Source organism: Pinus tabuliformis, chromosome 4_2 (genome assembly GCF_031772625.1).
Source record: "Pinus tabuliformis cultivar Carrire ecotype Pingquan chromosome 4_2, CPIR1, whole genome shotgun sequence".
Taxonomy (NCBI): domain Eukaryota; kingdom Viridiplantae; phylum Streptophyta; class Pinopsida; order Pinales; family Pinaceae; genus Pinus; species Pinus tabuliformis.
In genome coordinates, this window is record NC_142304.1 from 972,939,681 (window position 1) to 972,957,632 (window position 17,952).

At 38.3% G+C, this 17,952-nt stretch overlaps 1 protein-coding gene across 4 annotated transcripts in view; it reads left to right on the forward strand.

The window, feature by feature from the left end:
* LOC149172872 (mRNA export factor GLE1-like) overlaps window positions 1-17,952 on the forward strand; it is a 404,516-nt gene that overhangs the window by 14,315 nt on the left and 372,249 nt on the right. The window lies entirely within an intron of this gene.

Below are 17,952 nucleotides of genomic sequence, written 5' to 3' on the forward strand. Positions count from 1 at the left end.
GAGGAGAATATACATCCAAAGAGATTATAGCATTCTATAAGGAGTTTGGGATTAAGAGGGAGCTGATAGTCCCATAGAATCCCGAACAAAATGGAGTCGAAGAAAGAAAGAATAGATCCATTGAAGAAAGTGTAAAAGAAATGTTACATGATCAAGATTTACCTAAGTTTCTATGGGGAGAAGCAACAAAGACATTGGTCTACATTCAGAATCAATCTCCTCACAGATCTCTAGATAACAAGACTCCGGAAGAAGTGTTCACTGGGAAGAAGCCATTTGTAGATCATCTCCGAATCTTTGGGTGTCCTATGTATATTCATATACCAAAGGACAAAAGAAAGAAGTTGGATCCTTCTGGTATGAAGGGAATATTTGTTGGGTATAGTAACTCATCAAAAGCTTATAGAATCTATATGAAAGATGGACATCACATTGAAGTTAGTCGTGATGTCATATTTGATGAGAGTATAACATTCAAGAAGTCAAAAGAACTTTCTATAGATTCTGATGATGAAGAACTTCCGATATTTGAGGAGGAAGTTGACAAGGAAGGAGAAGGATCACACCATGAAGAAGAAGGGCCAAGTGAACCTGTTCAACCCATGGTCATTCTAGAAACAAGGAAAATACCTAATTGGTTGAAATCCACACTACTTGATGCAGAAGGTCATGGGGTAGCGCAAGGATCATTTAGAGAAAGTAAGAGACCCAAGAAATATTCTAGGTATGCTGCATACATGACAAAATTAATAAAAGTAGAACCTTCCACCTTTGAAGAGGTTGTAGAACATCGAGAATGGAAGGATTCCCTGAATGAAGAGTATCAATCTATAATGAAGAATGGACTCTGGGAGATTGTACCTAGGCCCGAAGACAAATCTGTGGTTACTTCCAAGTGGATCTATAAGATCAAGCATGTAGCTGATGGAAGTATAGATAAGTATAAAGCAAGATTTGTGGCTAGAGGGTTCTCTCAACTTGAAGGCATTGATTATGAAGAAACATTTGCTCCAATAGCAAGATATACAACGATTCGATCATTAGTCTCTCTGGCAGCATTGATGGGATGGAACATCCACCAAATGGATGTCAAGACTGCGTTTCTGAATGACACTATATATGAAGAAGTCTATATAGAACAACCCTTGGGATTTGAAGTCAAGGATAGGAAGGCATATGTTTGCAGATTGAAGTAAGCATTATATGGCCTTAAGCAAGCACTAAGGGCATGGTATGCTAGAATGGATGCATACCTACAAAGAATAGGCTTCACAAAAAGTTATGTTGACTCGAACCTTTATATTAAGGTTGTAAACAATGAACCTGTAATTATTCTTTTGTATGTAGATGATCCTCTCTTGACAGGTGTAGAAGGTCAAATTGAAGAATGTAAGAAGCAATTGGCAGCAGAATTTTATCTGAAGGATATTGGGCTGATGCATTACTATTTGGGACTAGAAGTCTGGAAAGGACCGAATGAAATCTATTTGGGTCAAGGAAAGTATGTGATCGAGATTCTAAAGAAGTTCGACATGATGGACTGTAAACCTATGACCACTCTGATGATCACAAACTTGAAGAGACTGAGTTTCGAATCAAGCCCTATGGATCCTTCCAGGTATAGACATCTTGTTGGCTCATTGATGTACTTGGTGAATTGATCTGAAAATGGGGCTCTTAGGCTGCTTGTCTAGCTTACAAGAACCTCTCCCACTTCCAAAGCTTGAATATTCCCAAGTCTTTAATGATTAACCAATGTGGAATTAAGAAATGCTTGAAAATATAGGTGTATGCTTGTATTTATTGTTGGCTGTTTATGTGCTTTAAAATCTGCTGTGTATGCTGATATTTAAATGTGCTTGAACATATACATAAATGCATATAACAGTGAATAATGCAGTAGTAAAACAATACACATAAGACAACAATTTAATGAGGAGTTCACCCAAAACTCTTGTGGGCTATGTCTCTATGAGCTCTTGTCAATTTGACTTGGCTCTTTGGGATTATGGCTCAAATTCTTTTACAAGTCCGTGACTCAACTCCATATGGTTTACAAATGAACCAATGGGCTCAAAATACCATCTTACCCCTGGCTGTTGCTGCAAACAGATCCAAACTCCCTTGGACTTGATTCCTTCAATCAGTGCTCCTGGCTGTCTTGAGCTTCTTCAAACACTGACTCCATCAGAATTCTGCATTTCCTCAACTGTTGAAGCTAACAGCACGCTCGAATTCAGACTGGCCTTGACTCTCTGGCTCTCTGTGGGTCTCTTGGCCTCTTTCGCTCCACCTCCCGCTTCTCTGTGGGATTGTGGCTCTCTGTCCCTCTTGGGATTAAGGCTCCTTTGCTCTCGGGCTCTTTGTTCCTCGGGCTCTTTGGGATCATTACCATTTTTGAGCTCCCCCTTCGCTGGCTCTACAACAATGGGATTTATCCCTCGAGATGGCTTGAACTCCTCGAGTCTGCCAAGAATAATGCTTCCTAGCTCTCGTGGATGGTTACCAAAGCCTCTTTGGTTCCCAAAATGCCTTCCTCTGGCCGTGCCTCTCTGGTCGTGCCTCCGACTATTCCTCTCTTCCAGGCATTATACAATCATTGCTCAATGCCAAAAGGGGAGGTGGCCACCATTTCTGTAACGTAAGAGTGCCTCGGGCCTCTTGAAATTCTTTAGAATCCCAAAACACAGGAAAATGTATTTTAAACGGAGAAAATCCGCCAAAACACAATTCCGGACTTGAAACATTATACAAAGGCATTTCGGAACCCTTTCGGGTCCGTAATATCGCATCGGGCTTAACTCCCTTTGTATTTCGTTTAATAAACGAAATACACAATTACAAAGGAAATTGGTGCTTTTCGGACTTCAAAACACATACAATCGCATCTATAAACTTATCGGGTCCGCCTTCGATTGCATATCGCAATCGCAACAGGAAGGAGCCCCGGTCCTTGGTCTTAACGAAAATAACGATGTGATATTCCCCGTTAGATCGCCACCGTCCGATCAGACTCGCGATCCAACGGTCCAAATGTGATCGCATTATCACATATCACAATATCGCGGTGCTATGGCCCAGGGGTCTTCCCTTATGACATACACCGATCCAATATATATCGCTGATGCCTGATCCGCCGACGCCGATAATCGGCGATCACATGTCGAATTGGCCTCGACCTTTGTTAAGTCCTCCCATGAATCTGTGCGATGCGATAAAGCGGCAATCACTTATCGCAATCCCTGCTGGCCCAAGGTCCTTCCCTTTAAAATAATTGCGATGCGATATTTCCTCTTGACCAATCAAACAAGGCCACGTGGCCCAATCCTGGCCTGCCATGTGTCAGCTGTGGATTGGCCCATGAACCTATACTAAAATCAAAGTTTTCAATATAGTTCAAAATTTAATGAAATTGCCTCCTTTTCTAAGGACATTGGGCAATTTTCATTTTACAGTAACTCCTTCATCCGGAGTCCGTTTTCGCCCATTCAAGTTGCGTTGTTTTCTGTAAGGGCCCTAAATTCAGAATTTAACAAGGTCTAGCAAATTCATGTTCAGAAAAACTGTGAAGCCCTTAAATTCGAAATTTAACAGAGTTTAACCACATTTCTACTCACAAATATGAAATTTTAATACAAAATTTATCTATTCTTCTATTGAGTACCAACCTGTCTGCTCTGTCGCGACTCCTACTCTTGCTGCGTTACCAAAACGACCAAAACCTCCCAGCCAAACTGGGTACAACGTAGGTACTTAGTCCAGAATGATTCTCAATTGATACAAATTGTTCCCCCATGCCCAAAAACTTCAGAAACAAACAAGGCTCAGTCCTTACTGTCTGTGATCTCTTGTTACAAATTTTCCTCTTCTCAACTGTGCTTTCCCAAAGCAGCCCAAAAGATTACCCCCCACCTTTTGAAACCATTCTTCCTCTCTTAAATAGTAGAGGTCCCTTTACCTCTACGCATTCGTTCACCGTCTTTATAAAAGAATATTATTTTCTGTTAAACTGTGGTTGCCTCATCATGCTTCTTGCATTTAATTGAATCAGATGACTTTACAACATAGGGTGGAATCACTTTTAACTATAATGGTTGGTGTTTCGATTTACTAAAATAGTATATAGCCATAATGATTTAAATATTATTTTATTTTTATAACATATCAGGTTTAATAATAAAGTTTATGGATTTAGTTTATTTAATATACATTTTGGGTTATATATGAGTTGGTAAACCTACAAACTCAACATTTTCACTATATTTCTTACTAAATGTATATTCATTCTATTTACGAAAATTAGGTATTTAATTAACACTTTTGATAATTAATAATTCATTTATCTTATATTTAGACATTCTTCATGAGTAGTTGATATATATACTAGTGCAATGTATATGATGCATGCATACAAATGTAAGGGCCCTAAATTCAGAATTTAACAAGGTCTAGCAAATTCATGTTCAGAAAAACTGTGAAGCCCTTAAATTCAAAATTTAACAGAGTTTAACCATATTTCTACTCACAAATATGAAATTTTAATACAAAATTTATCTATTCTTCTATTGAGTACTAACCTGTCTGCTCTGTCGCGACTCCTGCTCCCGCTGTGTTACCAAAACGACCAAAACCTCCTAGCCAAACTGGGTACAACCTAGGTGCTCAGTCCAGAATGCTTCTCAATTGATGCAAACTGTTTCCCCGTGCCCAAAAACTTCAGAAACAAACAAGGCTCAGTCCTTACTGTTTGTAATCTCTTGTTACAAATTTTCCTCCTCTCAACTGTGCGTTCCCAAAGCAGCCCAAAGGATTCCCCCCCCCCTTTTGAAACCATTCTTCCTCTCTTAAATGTAGAGGTACCTTTACCTCTACGCATTTGTTCACTGTCTTTATAAAAGAATATTATTTCCTGTTAAACGGTGGTTGCCTCATCATGCTTCTTGCATTTAATTGAATCAGATGACTTTACAACATAGGGTGGAATCACTTTTAACTATGATGGTTGGTGTTTTGATTTATTAAAATAGTATATAGCCATAATGATTTAAATATTATTTTATTTTTATAACATATCAGGTTTAATAATAAAGTTTATGGATTTAATTTATTTAATATACATTTTGGGTTATATACGAGTTGGTAAACCTATAAATTAAATGTATATTCATTCTATTTACGAAAATTAGGTATTTAATTAACACTTTTGATAATTAATTCATTTATCTTATATTTAGACATTCTTCATGAGTAGTTGATATGTATATTAGTGCAATGTATATGATGCATGCATATGTAGCTATCATATGCATACCTCACATGCATGCTAATTTTGCTAAGCTGCTCGTGATTCGAGATAGGTTGTTACATACACCCCTGCTCTGATACCAAAATGTAATGCTCTAAATAATTTAAACAACTATTTACTCTAAACAGAATATGAAATCTTCATGAACCTGCTTTAAAATTATACCAAAATTCATATATCAAATTAATTGATTTGATGAGAAGTACCTACCTGGGTTCCTGCGGATGAAGAGGCTTCAGAATTGCTCCAGCTTTCGCTCCCGTTACCAAATGACCATAACCTCCCAGCCAAACTGAGTACAACTTAGGTACTCAGTCCAGAATGCTTCTCAATTGCTGCAATCTGTTTCCCCATGCCCAAAAACTTCATAACAAACAAGGCTTAGTCCTTATTGTTGATAACTTCGTGTTACAAATTTTCCTCATCTCAACTGTACTTCCTCCAACCGCCCCTTAATCATTCTTCCCCCCCCCCTCTCAAGATAACCTTCCTTCTTTTAAGTCTCCATTCACCGCCTCCCTCCATCTCCGTGTCCTAATTTTGATACGTGTTAATTTTATAAAACAAAATCTTATTTGATTTGGTGATTTTATTTGAATATGTAAATTTGATTTGATAAAGTTTATTTGTTAGTTTTAATTTGTAAATTAAAATTTATGAAATTAATAAAACTAATTAATAGCGATGCGATATTCCCCGTTAGATCGCCACTGTCTGATCAGACTCGCGATCCAACGGTCTAGATGTGATCGCATTATCGCATATCGCAATATCGCGGTGCTACGGCCCGGGGGTCTTCCCTTATGACATACGCCGATCCGATATATATCGCCGATGCCTGATCCGCCGACGCCGATAATCGGCGATCGCATGTCGCATTGGCCTCGGCCTTTGTTAAGTCCTCCCATGGATCTGTGCGATGCGATAAAGCGGCAATCGCTTATCGCAATCACTGATGGCCCAAGGTCCTTCCCTTTGAAATAATTGCGATGTGATATTTCCTCTTGACCAATCAAACAAGGCCACGTGGCCCAATCCTGGCCTGCCACGTGTTAGCTATGGATTGGCCCGTGAGCCTATACTAAAATCAAAATTTTCAATATAGTTCAAAATTTAATGAAATTGCCTCCTTTTCTAAGGACATTGGGCAATTTTCATTTTACAATAACTCCTTCATCTAGAGTCCGTTTTCGCCCATTCAAGTTGCGTTGGATTCAAAATGAGGAGATCTCTGCTGAGACTATTACCAGGAGCAACCTGTGATTTTCATTTTCCTATGATTTATAAAGGATTTGTGCCATTTGGCACCTTTTACCTTTTATATGAAGTCTTTTAGACTTAGAGGTTTATCCAGGATCCATTTTTGGATCATGAATACTCGACCAGACATATTTTGCAGTAAATATACGTAGTCAATTCCAGGTGGAGCTGAAGCATGATCATTGGATAGCAGCAAAGCATATTCTGAGATATCTGTGAGGAACCATCAACTATTGTCTGAAATATGGTAGAAGGAATGATGTCCAACTGATTGGATATATAGATTCTGATTGGGAGGCAGTGAACAGGATGGAAGGAGGACTATGGGAGGATGTTTCAGTTTAGGATCCTCCATGGTCTCATGGATGAGCAGAAAGCAAGATGTCGTTGCTTTGAGTATTATTGAGGCTGAATATGTTGCACCGTGTGAAGTAAGCAGAGAAGTAGTATGGTTAAGGAAGCTGCTATCCGACTTGTTTGAAGGACCGATGAACCCTATAGTGATACTTTGTGATAACACTAGTTGTATTCGTTTGTTTGAGGATCCAGTGTTCCATGGAAAGACAAAGCACATCAACAACAAGTATCACTATATTCGAGAGCTAGTACAAAATGGTGTGTTGCAGCTACGGTATATCTCCATTGATGAACAGGTAGCTGACATATTGACGAAATCACTTCCGAACAAGAAGCTTGTATACTTAAGGGACAAGCTTGGTTTGGTGGATTTGTCCTCCCTAATTGAGAGGGAGAGATAGACACAACATTCTTGTCTTCACTTGGGAAGAAAGAATGGAGGATTGGGTAACCATCTGACATTCGATAATCTTTGAGAATGTGGTAGGGCATTCAAGACAAGAGTAGTCGTGGACCGATATTCTTTGAGGATTAGCTACCCAAGATAAGAATAGTCCAATGGGAGGTCATACTCTGTGAACACCTGGGTGGGGTATGTACCTTGGGAGACAATGATGATGGTGTCTATACATCATTGGTCTCGCCAACATTGTGCTATGATATTGTGGAGAGATAGAACTGTTAGTCAAGGCCTTGCTATGTGACAATGATGGTTAATATGATGCTAGACAGATGGGTTACCAATCCGACTCTTCTTATGAGATCTTTTCAGAGTGAGAATAACCATGTACCTCTTATGAATACCTCTCTAGTTAAGAGGGAGAGTTGAAAAATGTGTAACTAGGTTCGGTCTTCATAAGTATGAAATGTATTCTTGTAAATATAAAATGAAAAAGAAATTATTATTATTATTGGAGCATGGGTTTCATGCTCAAGTTCTTTTATTTTATAGGTCAAGCACCCATTGAGTGCTTCTAGGGTTTTCCTTAGGTATAAGAGTCATTTTCATATATTTAAGACTCTATGGGCACATAAATTTGTTTTGTCTTTAAAGTGTCAAAATACCTCCAAGATCAAGTCAGCCTAATGAGCTATCAAGGTGACCTACATGAAGAGCCACGTCCAACCTTGAAGAAGCCTATATATAAGAGGAACTCGTCCTCCATTTGGATCACTCACTCACTCACCTCTTATGCGAAGAAGCAGAAGAAGAAGAAAGTCAAAGAAGGAAGTACGAAGAAGAGGAAGTCAAAGAAGTTGAAGTGTTTTTCTAGGCCTTATATATTCTTCTGGGAGGATCGAAGTTAGGGTTTATGCGCTAGATCTTTTGGGGTTCGATTTTGGAAGCAGAAGAGAAGGGAAGGCAAGTGAAGGTCTCTTAGGGCATCCTTTTAGCCCTAGGACTCAAGTCAATACAAGCAAAGTCAAGAGGAAGGTTGTTAGAGGGAGATCGAAGTCTCCTAAAGAAGTAGCAGTAGTTACTGGGAGAAAAATTTCAGATCTACTGGGAGGTCGAAGAGATTGCAATAGGAAGCTGTGGTAAACATGATCTTGGAGGGTATTTGTTTGAGTCTAGATCATGGTATTTGTCAATTGAAAGATCTGAAAGATAAAGAAGAGATTTACGGGTTTTCCCCTCAAGAGGAAGGGTTTTGGTCCTGGCTTGCAGCCTATATATTGTCACTGTTCTTACTGTTTTGGTAGCTGTTTGATGTATTACTCATTGGAATAACAAAGAATTAACATATTCATTGCCCTATTGAGTTATCAACAATGGAAACCCATGCAATAGATGAATTCAAGGGAAAGTTGGACCATTCCAAGCCTCTTCAAGGTTGAATATTAGCCTCCTCAAGCAAATCATTGATAGTCCAACAACCACCAACTAGTTGTTTGGGTCAACTAGTCGTTGGGTCCATTTCTAATTCTAGAGGCATGTAGGGGTTGGTTTGACCATATAGCAATGTCTCAAATACAAATTAAGGCAAGTGCTCCATCCTCCAAGCAAGTTGTTGCTCATTGAAGGTGAACGTTGACTTTCTCACGATGGATGTTGTGATTAACTAGCCATTGGCACCTCTCACTTAGCTGTGCCTCCTAAGGAAACATTGACACACTTTCAAAGCAGATTAACTAGTCGATGCTTTTCCAAGAGCAAATTGAATCTCCTATTGGGTGATTATCATTGCAAAAGAGTCATTTTTATGTAACCAACTTAAGCTCTATTCTTGTGGGTGACAAGTCAAGAAAATATTATTTTTGGGAGAGGGATAAACTAGTTGTCACAAAGGAAATCTGTAGAAGGCTAAATTCCTCCCAAAATGGGTACTTGTTGAACTGTGAGATCATATGCCATAATATCTTTTTTCCAATACAATTTTTGGGGTTGACATTCAAAATTTTATTTTCTTAGTTAATGTTGTAAGAGAGCTAAAAGAATACTAATGATTTGCTAGGGTTACTACAAGGCGATTGTGTTAATCCATCGAGTGTCAAACATTGTCACATGGAAGGAGAGTTTAGCGTTCTAATCAAGGTGCAACATTGTCACGTGGAAGGAGATTTTAGCATTCTAACTTCCATCTCTCCTTTGTAGGTGTAAGGTGTTTGTCAAACTTCATTGCTAGACAAATCTTTATTGGGGGTTCCTTTAGCATGGGTACAATTTCACTTTTTACTGTAGTTGACCCAGTGGTTGGAGACTTCTCCATAGAAAGAGATTTCCTGGTAGGATTCGGGGATCATAATCCTATTTTTGACGAGATCAGGGGTTGATCGTCACCTAGTCGTCAATCCCCTTATCCAAGTCCAAATTGCATAATTGACAAAAGAGGGGGTTTTGATCTTGACTTCACGCCTTGGAAAGGGTAAAAACATGGCAACGGTGAGGACATCACAACAACTATTTTTACTCAACTCATTTTATTTTCTGTTTATATAAAAATAAAATATAAAAAAATATTTTATAGCTTGTGCCTAAATTTTATGTTAAAATGCTAGTAAATCCTTGGAATTTGGTTTAAGATCTATTGCTTTACCCAAGAAAATTGTTTCCCTCTATTTTCTGTATTTAAAAACATACCTAAAAGGGTATTTTCAAGGTGTTTTTTCGCAGATTTGTAGTTTGCCACAACATTTTTTCCAGATTTGGCAAAACCCTCACTCAAGGGTTTGATTAAAAAGGTAAATATTATTTTGTGACCCTTATTTATTCCATATATGAGTTTTATAGTTTATGATTTTTTTTGGGGTAAAAATATGCTTTCCAGCTTGCTAGAAATTGCATATTTCTTGCTAATTTTTTTTGGGCATTGACCATAGGGGGAATCAACCTCACTTTTCTGCAAGTAGTTTCCAGATTGCTGGAAAACTCATTTTACTTGCAGATCTGAAACGCTGGGTGTGAACTTTTCACGATTGCAATAAACTGGAATTTATTCTTCTATCTATTGGAGATTATTTGTCTTTTGAATTATTAATTCGGAAAATAACGATTAAATCACTATTGCAATATTCACAGATAAAAACACTGCGGAATATAAAAACTGGAATTGAGAAAATATGCACACACGTAAAAATATGACACCGTTATTTTTGGATAAATGTCCCTGAAAAACCCCGAATGGAAAACCAATGCAGCAGATGAGGGTTTTATTATTATTTAGCAATTTAGGAGAAATTACGATTGGTTGCCTTTCACTAGAAAACCACTGGCAAAATAATATGGAGACTAACGATCTCCCTCCGCTACTCGATCTAGCCCTCTCCAATCAACTCACACTTCTCCAGGCTATTCGCATTGCCTCTAGGAAATGCGCACTGCTGCTCCCAGAAATTCATTCAGCCTCTGGAATCACCCTTCAGCGAGTCACTCTGCCACCTGGATTGCTCTAGGCCCACTTGCTCTGGCTTTGGATGATATATCCAACTTCTAGCTCACTGAACAGATTCCTCTGCCACTTGCACTGTCAATCAGCTACTTGTATTGGCTGAATATGGCCTCCTTTGTAGATAATTCGGCCTCCTATTCCTGTCTCCCAGACACTGGAAAATACTGAGGAAATCTCTGCTGATCCCCTGCTTCTAATGCTTTCCCTACCTTCAACTCCGCCCTTGCTGAATACTTGCAACTGGGTAGTTGAATTTTTCAAATGATAAACTGTGCCTTGATGTCTCTTTTCCAAACCCTTCGACTTGCTCTTATAATATCTCATTGGAGCCTCGACGACCACGATCACATCTCAACCGATGGCTAAGATCATCTTGTCTCCGTCAATTAATTTTTCCGAAAGTCTCTATTGCAAAATCAAACTTCCCCAATTAATTCACTTTAATTTAACCAATTTTCTGGGTTTTGGAGATCTCATGTTCCTTACAGGCTTAACCTCTTAGACACCATGTAGTATACCTAGGGGGGATAATATGGGGTACAGAGGGAGGTACCCAAGGGAATAATGTAATAGTGGGATGGGCCATAGTAATAAATAAGGTGATTAACCCGTATCATGTAAGGGACCACAAGTAATTAGCAATAATGTAATAAGCCCATGGAATTAGATAGATGGTATTAAGGGAACCACGGTAATGACCCATGGTATTGTATGTATGAGGCCTATATAGAGGCTAGATACTCCCCATTGAGAGATGTCAAGGATTATTGTATGAACAGGCATATGGCTTGTGGAGTGTTCTCATTCCTTAAGGAGCGAAGGAGATATCGACCGAATCGGAGTCCGGATGAAGGAGATATCGATGATTTAAAAATCAGCTCTGTTGCAGACATTTTTTGGGGTGGCAAATTTGCAGATCAGATCTGTATTCTGGTGCAACATTTGAGAATCTAATTGCAAATCTGGGTTGGTTGTGAAAAAATACCCAATTTGAAAAGAAAATCGGCCGAATCGGAGTCCAGATGAAGGAGATATCACTGATTTAAAATCAACTATTTTTTTCAGAAATTATTGTGATGGCGAGACAGTTGCAGCGCGAATTTGAAATTCCAGTGCCTAGATCGAGATTTCTATCACATGAGAAGATGCAGAATGGTTGTTCCATTTCTGAAAACAGGTCATAATAGGGATTCTGAGTAGTATTGACTAAATTGTGACAATTTCAAATTTTCGCCAAGTAAGTGATTTTTTTTTCCCAAACCCTCTTCATGGCGATTCTATATTTTACAGGAAAAGATGATGGTCCTACTATTGAAGAATACATAAAAGCAAAAAAGTCATTATGGGAAAAACATTGGAGATTTTGGGTAGTGGCTAATTTTTTAGATGAGGCGGCCACATGGTGGGAATTACTTAACACAAAGAAGTGTTCCAACCTGCCTGATGAAGAATTTGAAAAATTCCTTTTAGATAGATGGTCTCATGCTAGAAGTCAAGATAATGAGAAACATGTGGGGTTATTTTCTACTGTATCTGCTTATTACAGTTTCATGGATATATTCAGAAGGAGAAGATCATTGTGTCTGTAATTTCTAGTTGCAAGCAAAATCTTATAAATGTCAATTTGGCAAAAAATTGCAAGTTCCACCAAAACAAATGGAGTACACATAGGTTAATAATGAGGAGGTGCAAGTTTATAAAGCTTTGAAGATTTCTATGGACAAGTATGTATTGCATTCTGATTTTTATGCTTCAGATATGGCTAATGTGGATGTTGTTTTGGGATACCCTTGGATGGAATCGGTGGGTACTATCAATATTAATGTGGAGAAGAAATTCCTGAAGCTCTGGTATAAAAAGAAGAAAATTACATTACATGACAGTGTTACTTGGGAGCGAAAGCGAAAGCGGGGAGCGGGAGCGAAAACAGGAGCGGGAGCGACATTTTCAGAAGCTCCCGGTTTGGGAGTGAATCCCGGAGCGTTTTATATATATATATATATATTTATATTTATATTTTGATACATATATGTCAACAAAAACATGTAGAATAATGAATTAGATATAAAAATCATAAAAAAACATAAATTGAACCATATAACAACAATCATCTAGAAGTTATAATCTTCATCAACCACGTCCACAAGTAAGTAACATAGTAACATACAACATATTGAGTCTCATGATTCATCAATCTTAAAGTTTCAAGCTTTCAAAATTCAATATATAACATTTATCATCATTGATCACCAAAGTTGTACTCGTAAGCTAAGTGTAACCATTACAACAAATAATATCATAACATGAAATGAAATGAAACAACTTTCAACTTTCATGAAGCATCATATTCATAATTCATTACTAATGAGTTATAATTGCCAACTTCAAACTTGAATTGTCATATATTGTTTAAAAAAAATATCATAATAAATATGAAAGAGTCAATAGTTATAAAAGCTACTAGAAACTAGAAAACAAAAGTAAATCTATTATCTATTTCTTATGCTTGGGCTTCTTGCCACCACGAGAAATGTCTAATTTTTTAGTCTTGTTGGAAAATCAGGATTTTTTCATTAATATCACCCTCTAAGCATTAATATCCAAAGGTATCTTTGTCATTACCTCTGTATCTGTATAGGGATCTTTGTCATTAATATCACCCTCTAAGCATTAACATAAGATAGAACAAGCATAGCATGTCAAGTCAAGATTTTGTTTGAGTGATGCGTACATTTTTAGGAGGGTCATGATAGAGGAGTTCGACAACCAATGTCACTAACATCAAGGTACCTAGAGGGATTGGTGCTCTTGATTAAATACGAGTTCCATACCCTAATACATGACAAAATTCAATGGAAACATTGCAATCCCCCAATCCTGAAATCCTGAAAAACTGATAAGTCTGTTGGATTTTGAATGAAATCTAAAATTCTACTTTCTCCATATGAAATCCAATGAGGCCGGAACCACTCTCAAACATCTTGAGTCATTTCATGGTAACGTTAAAAATTTAAGTAAAAGGATGAAACTGAAGATTACGGAGAATGTCACTTTTATTTTAAGAATTTAACATTACCATGAATAGCATATCAATACTAGGGCCTAGACTTGATCCTTAAGTTGCCCCACTCAAAAATTATTTGTTTCTTTAAAAAAAAATTGCATTTCGAACATTACTACAAAAAAAAATTGCAAAAAAGGCAAAACGCTCCGGAAAAGGCAGGGAGCGATTTTTTTTTTAAGGAGTGCGCTCCCGAGTCGCTCTCGCCCGGAGCGCAGATTGGGAGCGGGATTGGGGGGGCGGCGCTCCCCCGTGACACTGTTACATGATATTTCCATCAATAAACAGGTAGAGTCCAAAGAGGCTGAAGCAGAAGATGTTCCAGGGACTGACACATTAGATGATGAGCCCTTGATGGTCGACAACCAAACACAAACATCAAATGAGGTACAAGAAAAATAGGTAGATTCCAAGGAGGCTGAAGCAGAAACTGTTACAGATACGGATACATCAGATGGGGACTTAGTGGTTGAAGTAATATTGGAAGATAAGAAACAACAACAGGCACCACAACATGTACCAGCTACCAATCAGGCTCCATTAGGTGATGAATTAAGGAAAAAGACACCGTTGGTTAAGACTTCAGCATATCACCACCTACATCACCCCGCAAGAAAACAACCAACACGATGGCAACGAATTAGCCACAAGGACAACAACCTCTGCATGACAGATAGAGAGGGGCGACGATCCACCTACTACACATCAACACAGAAGAGCCGCCAGACTCAACTTCCATCTCAAGCGAGCGAGGCACTAGCTAGATCGAGGGTTCACCTTTCTCTGGGATGGCTAGATGCACGTGCATGGTACCAGTGGACTACTCTTTTGAATAGATCTTATTATTTGTGTTCTTCGTATGTTTCGGGCATGAAACATGTTAAGGGGGGTGGAATGTAGTATACCTAGGGGGGATAATATGGGGTACAGAGGGAGGTACCCAAGGGAATAATGTAATAATGGGATGGGCCATAGTAATAAATAAGATGGTTAACCCGTACCATGTAAGAGACCACAAGTAGTTAGCAATAATATAATAAGCCCATGGTATTAGATAGATGGTATTGAGGGAACCATGGTAATGACCCATGGTATTGTATGTATGAGGCCTATATAGAGGCTAGAGATTCCCCATTGAGAGATGTCAAGGATTATTGTATGAACAGGCATATGGCTTGTGGAGTGTTCTCCTTCCTTAAGGAGTGAATGTATGGTGTTGCCCTACCTTAAGGGTTTGATCAATAAAGAAGCATTTCAATCTATTTCAATCTTATTATTTTTGGGTATATTTGTATTCTCATATATTTGCAGATCATATCTATAACAAGTGGTATCAGAGCTATAACACACCATAGAGACGAGAAGACCTGTCTGCTGTTACCCGAAACAAAAACTAACACTGGGCTGTGTTTATCATTGCTTACTGGATGCCCAAGTTTCCCATCCACATATCTATTGATCTAGTTATTTTGATACTTGTGGGTGGCCTCAAAGGGCACTTTTGCATGCTAGTTTTCTGCATTTTTACTATTTTTGCAGGTCCAAGAGGTGCAGGATAACGGCACAGTTGTACATTTACAGCCACTTATCAAGAGGTAAATTAAGGATATCATCTTGCCTCTGTAAGGGCATTCATCACTGAACCTTCTATTCTAAGAGACAAATATTTTGAGGTTTAAGTGGTGTTCTGGTTTCTGGTCTGTGTTTACTGCAGGTCTATTTCATATTCGAGATCAGTAAAGTAATTAATTAACTCATATCTTCACTGTATATATGGTATCTACTATCTAGGAACTGGTATATTGACTTTGGGTGAAGTTTTGTGTGTTCAGATTAGGGAAGCCTCTTGGTTTAAAGTGCGGGGATACCGTGCCAAGGTGACGGTGGGTACATATTATGTGTGGTACCACCTTAGGGCCTTGAAGGACCTTATCAAGACTGCTAAATTGGGCGGTAATAGATACCATGCCCTAGTAAGAGTGTAAAGAGATCTCTTTAGTTTCCTGATTCAAAATATTCCTTTTCTTGAAGCATCTTCATCTGACATTTGTTGCGTAAAAAACACAATCAGTTCACTATGTTCAAGATTTTAGTAACCCTATTCATATTCATTATTGCAGTTCATGAAGAAATTAAAATCCTCCTCTGGATTTGCTTGCTTTAGTTGAACAACACTAACGTTAGGAACATATTGTGTTTCTAGAACTTAATAAAAAAGACCTCTCAAATAGGATTTTCAAGCAGCTCTGCTACCTTGGTTGAAGGCAAGGGTTGCTGTACACTAGCAGGCATCTCAACAACTTGGACTAACGGAGTAACTTTAGTTTGGTTAGAGTATCTAGAAACAGCGTGGATTTCCTTCCCCATTGCCTTAGAAGGCCCACGATCAATGAAATAGTTTCACAGGGTTCTCTAGTCAGTCACACTGGAGCCGAAAGGGGGGATCTGCTTGTATAGCAAGTCAGTCTTCAAGGGCCCTTCTTGTTGCACCTCCATATCCATCGAGAAAAGCCAAGAATGAAGTGTGAAGCTCCCATCGAGGGAGCAAACTATAGATCGCGTGGACTTTGGATTAACAAACAAATAAAATCCTGGATGGGACTGCAATCCTAGGATTTGTTGCTTCTAGAATATACTTGCCACTCATAGAGAGGTTTAACTATGGATCTTCAAATTTGAGCCCTTTTGCTTGCGGTAATCTAGAAGAGGGATCTCTTAGATTGCGTCTGCTCACAAATGCTTTAGAATCATCTGCAATAGAGATGGCTTCAATGGGGGTCGTACAACCCCCATCCATATGGCCATTGTCTGTATGACCCTTTTAGTTCATGGCTGCGATCATGTTATTACTGCCTCTCTCCATGGGGTTGCACTGGACATTATTCTCACCAGGTGGTTTGAATCCTTTTTTCTCCCAGCGGCTGTCTTTCTCTGTCGACAAAATAAGGTTCTTTTTCTCCTTCACCTGTCGGCTCTCATGCTCTGTCATGTCATAAATCACTTCGTCATCATGCATGCTGCACTTTCCTAATGCTTGTTGTAATAACTATCACACTAGCACAGAGAAAAAATGGATTTTTTTTCTCATTTTAATTCTTGAAGCTCGACGTATAAATAGAAAAAATGTCTGATTTTTTCTTATCTGAATTTCTGCCAAATTATTTCAAACTGGATCTTCCCAATCTGCTTTTTTTTGTCAATCCAAATTATTAAATTTATCTTTTATTATATATATAGTTTTTTTTTAATAAATTTAAACTTTTATTTCTTTAACATATTTAATTTGAATTCAAATTCTAACTTGACCTTGGTAAGTATGATCAGACTAGCTGTATTGCTGTTAAATTTCCATCACCGTAATAATCTTTTGGAAAGGTCCTTATTTTAGAACAATTAGCTTTAAGAACACTCCTTGATTCTGTTATTTTTGGAAGTCAAAGCATTGCAAATGAAAGATTATATCTTAGTTAACTGGACGCTATTTAAATAAAGGCAAATTTATAGGCTGCTTCCATAGATCTAATGGTTAATATCTAGAGAAGCTATCTTCTCACAAATTAAATCAAAGTTTCTAAATTTTGGGAAAAACATATAGCCGTAGTCTATCTCCTAGACGTTTTGGAGGGTTTTCCAGCGCCTTTTCTGGTCAAAATTGCTCAGAATCCGTCATGGATTTGCTGGAATCACAAGTTTGAGTTGTGAACTCTCCACAACCTGAGTGCCTCAGGGGTTTTTCAGGATTCTGAATTCATATATACAGTCAAAAATCCAGACTAAACAACAAAAATGTAGATTTGACCAGAAATTGTTTCGTCGGATTCCAGCCAAAAACTCCAAAACATCTAATAGTTAGACAATGCCAAACATATACAGCCAGGGTGCAAAATATAAAATTTTGTAGGTTGAAATTGAAAGATGCAAATATAAAAGTTTTATGTTTAAAGTTTAAATTTTGAAAATTTGAACCCTGTGTCCCCCGGCAGGCTGGGGTGTGCTGTTGTGCACCTAGGTGCGGAATGGACCCAACTGGTCTCACACCCAGTGCTTTCATCCCAGGGGTTGGGTGCATGCACCCTGGC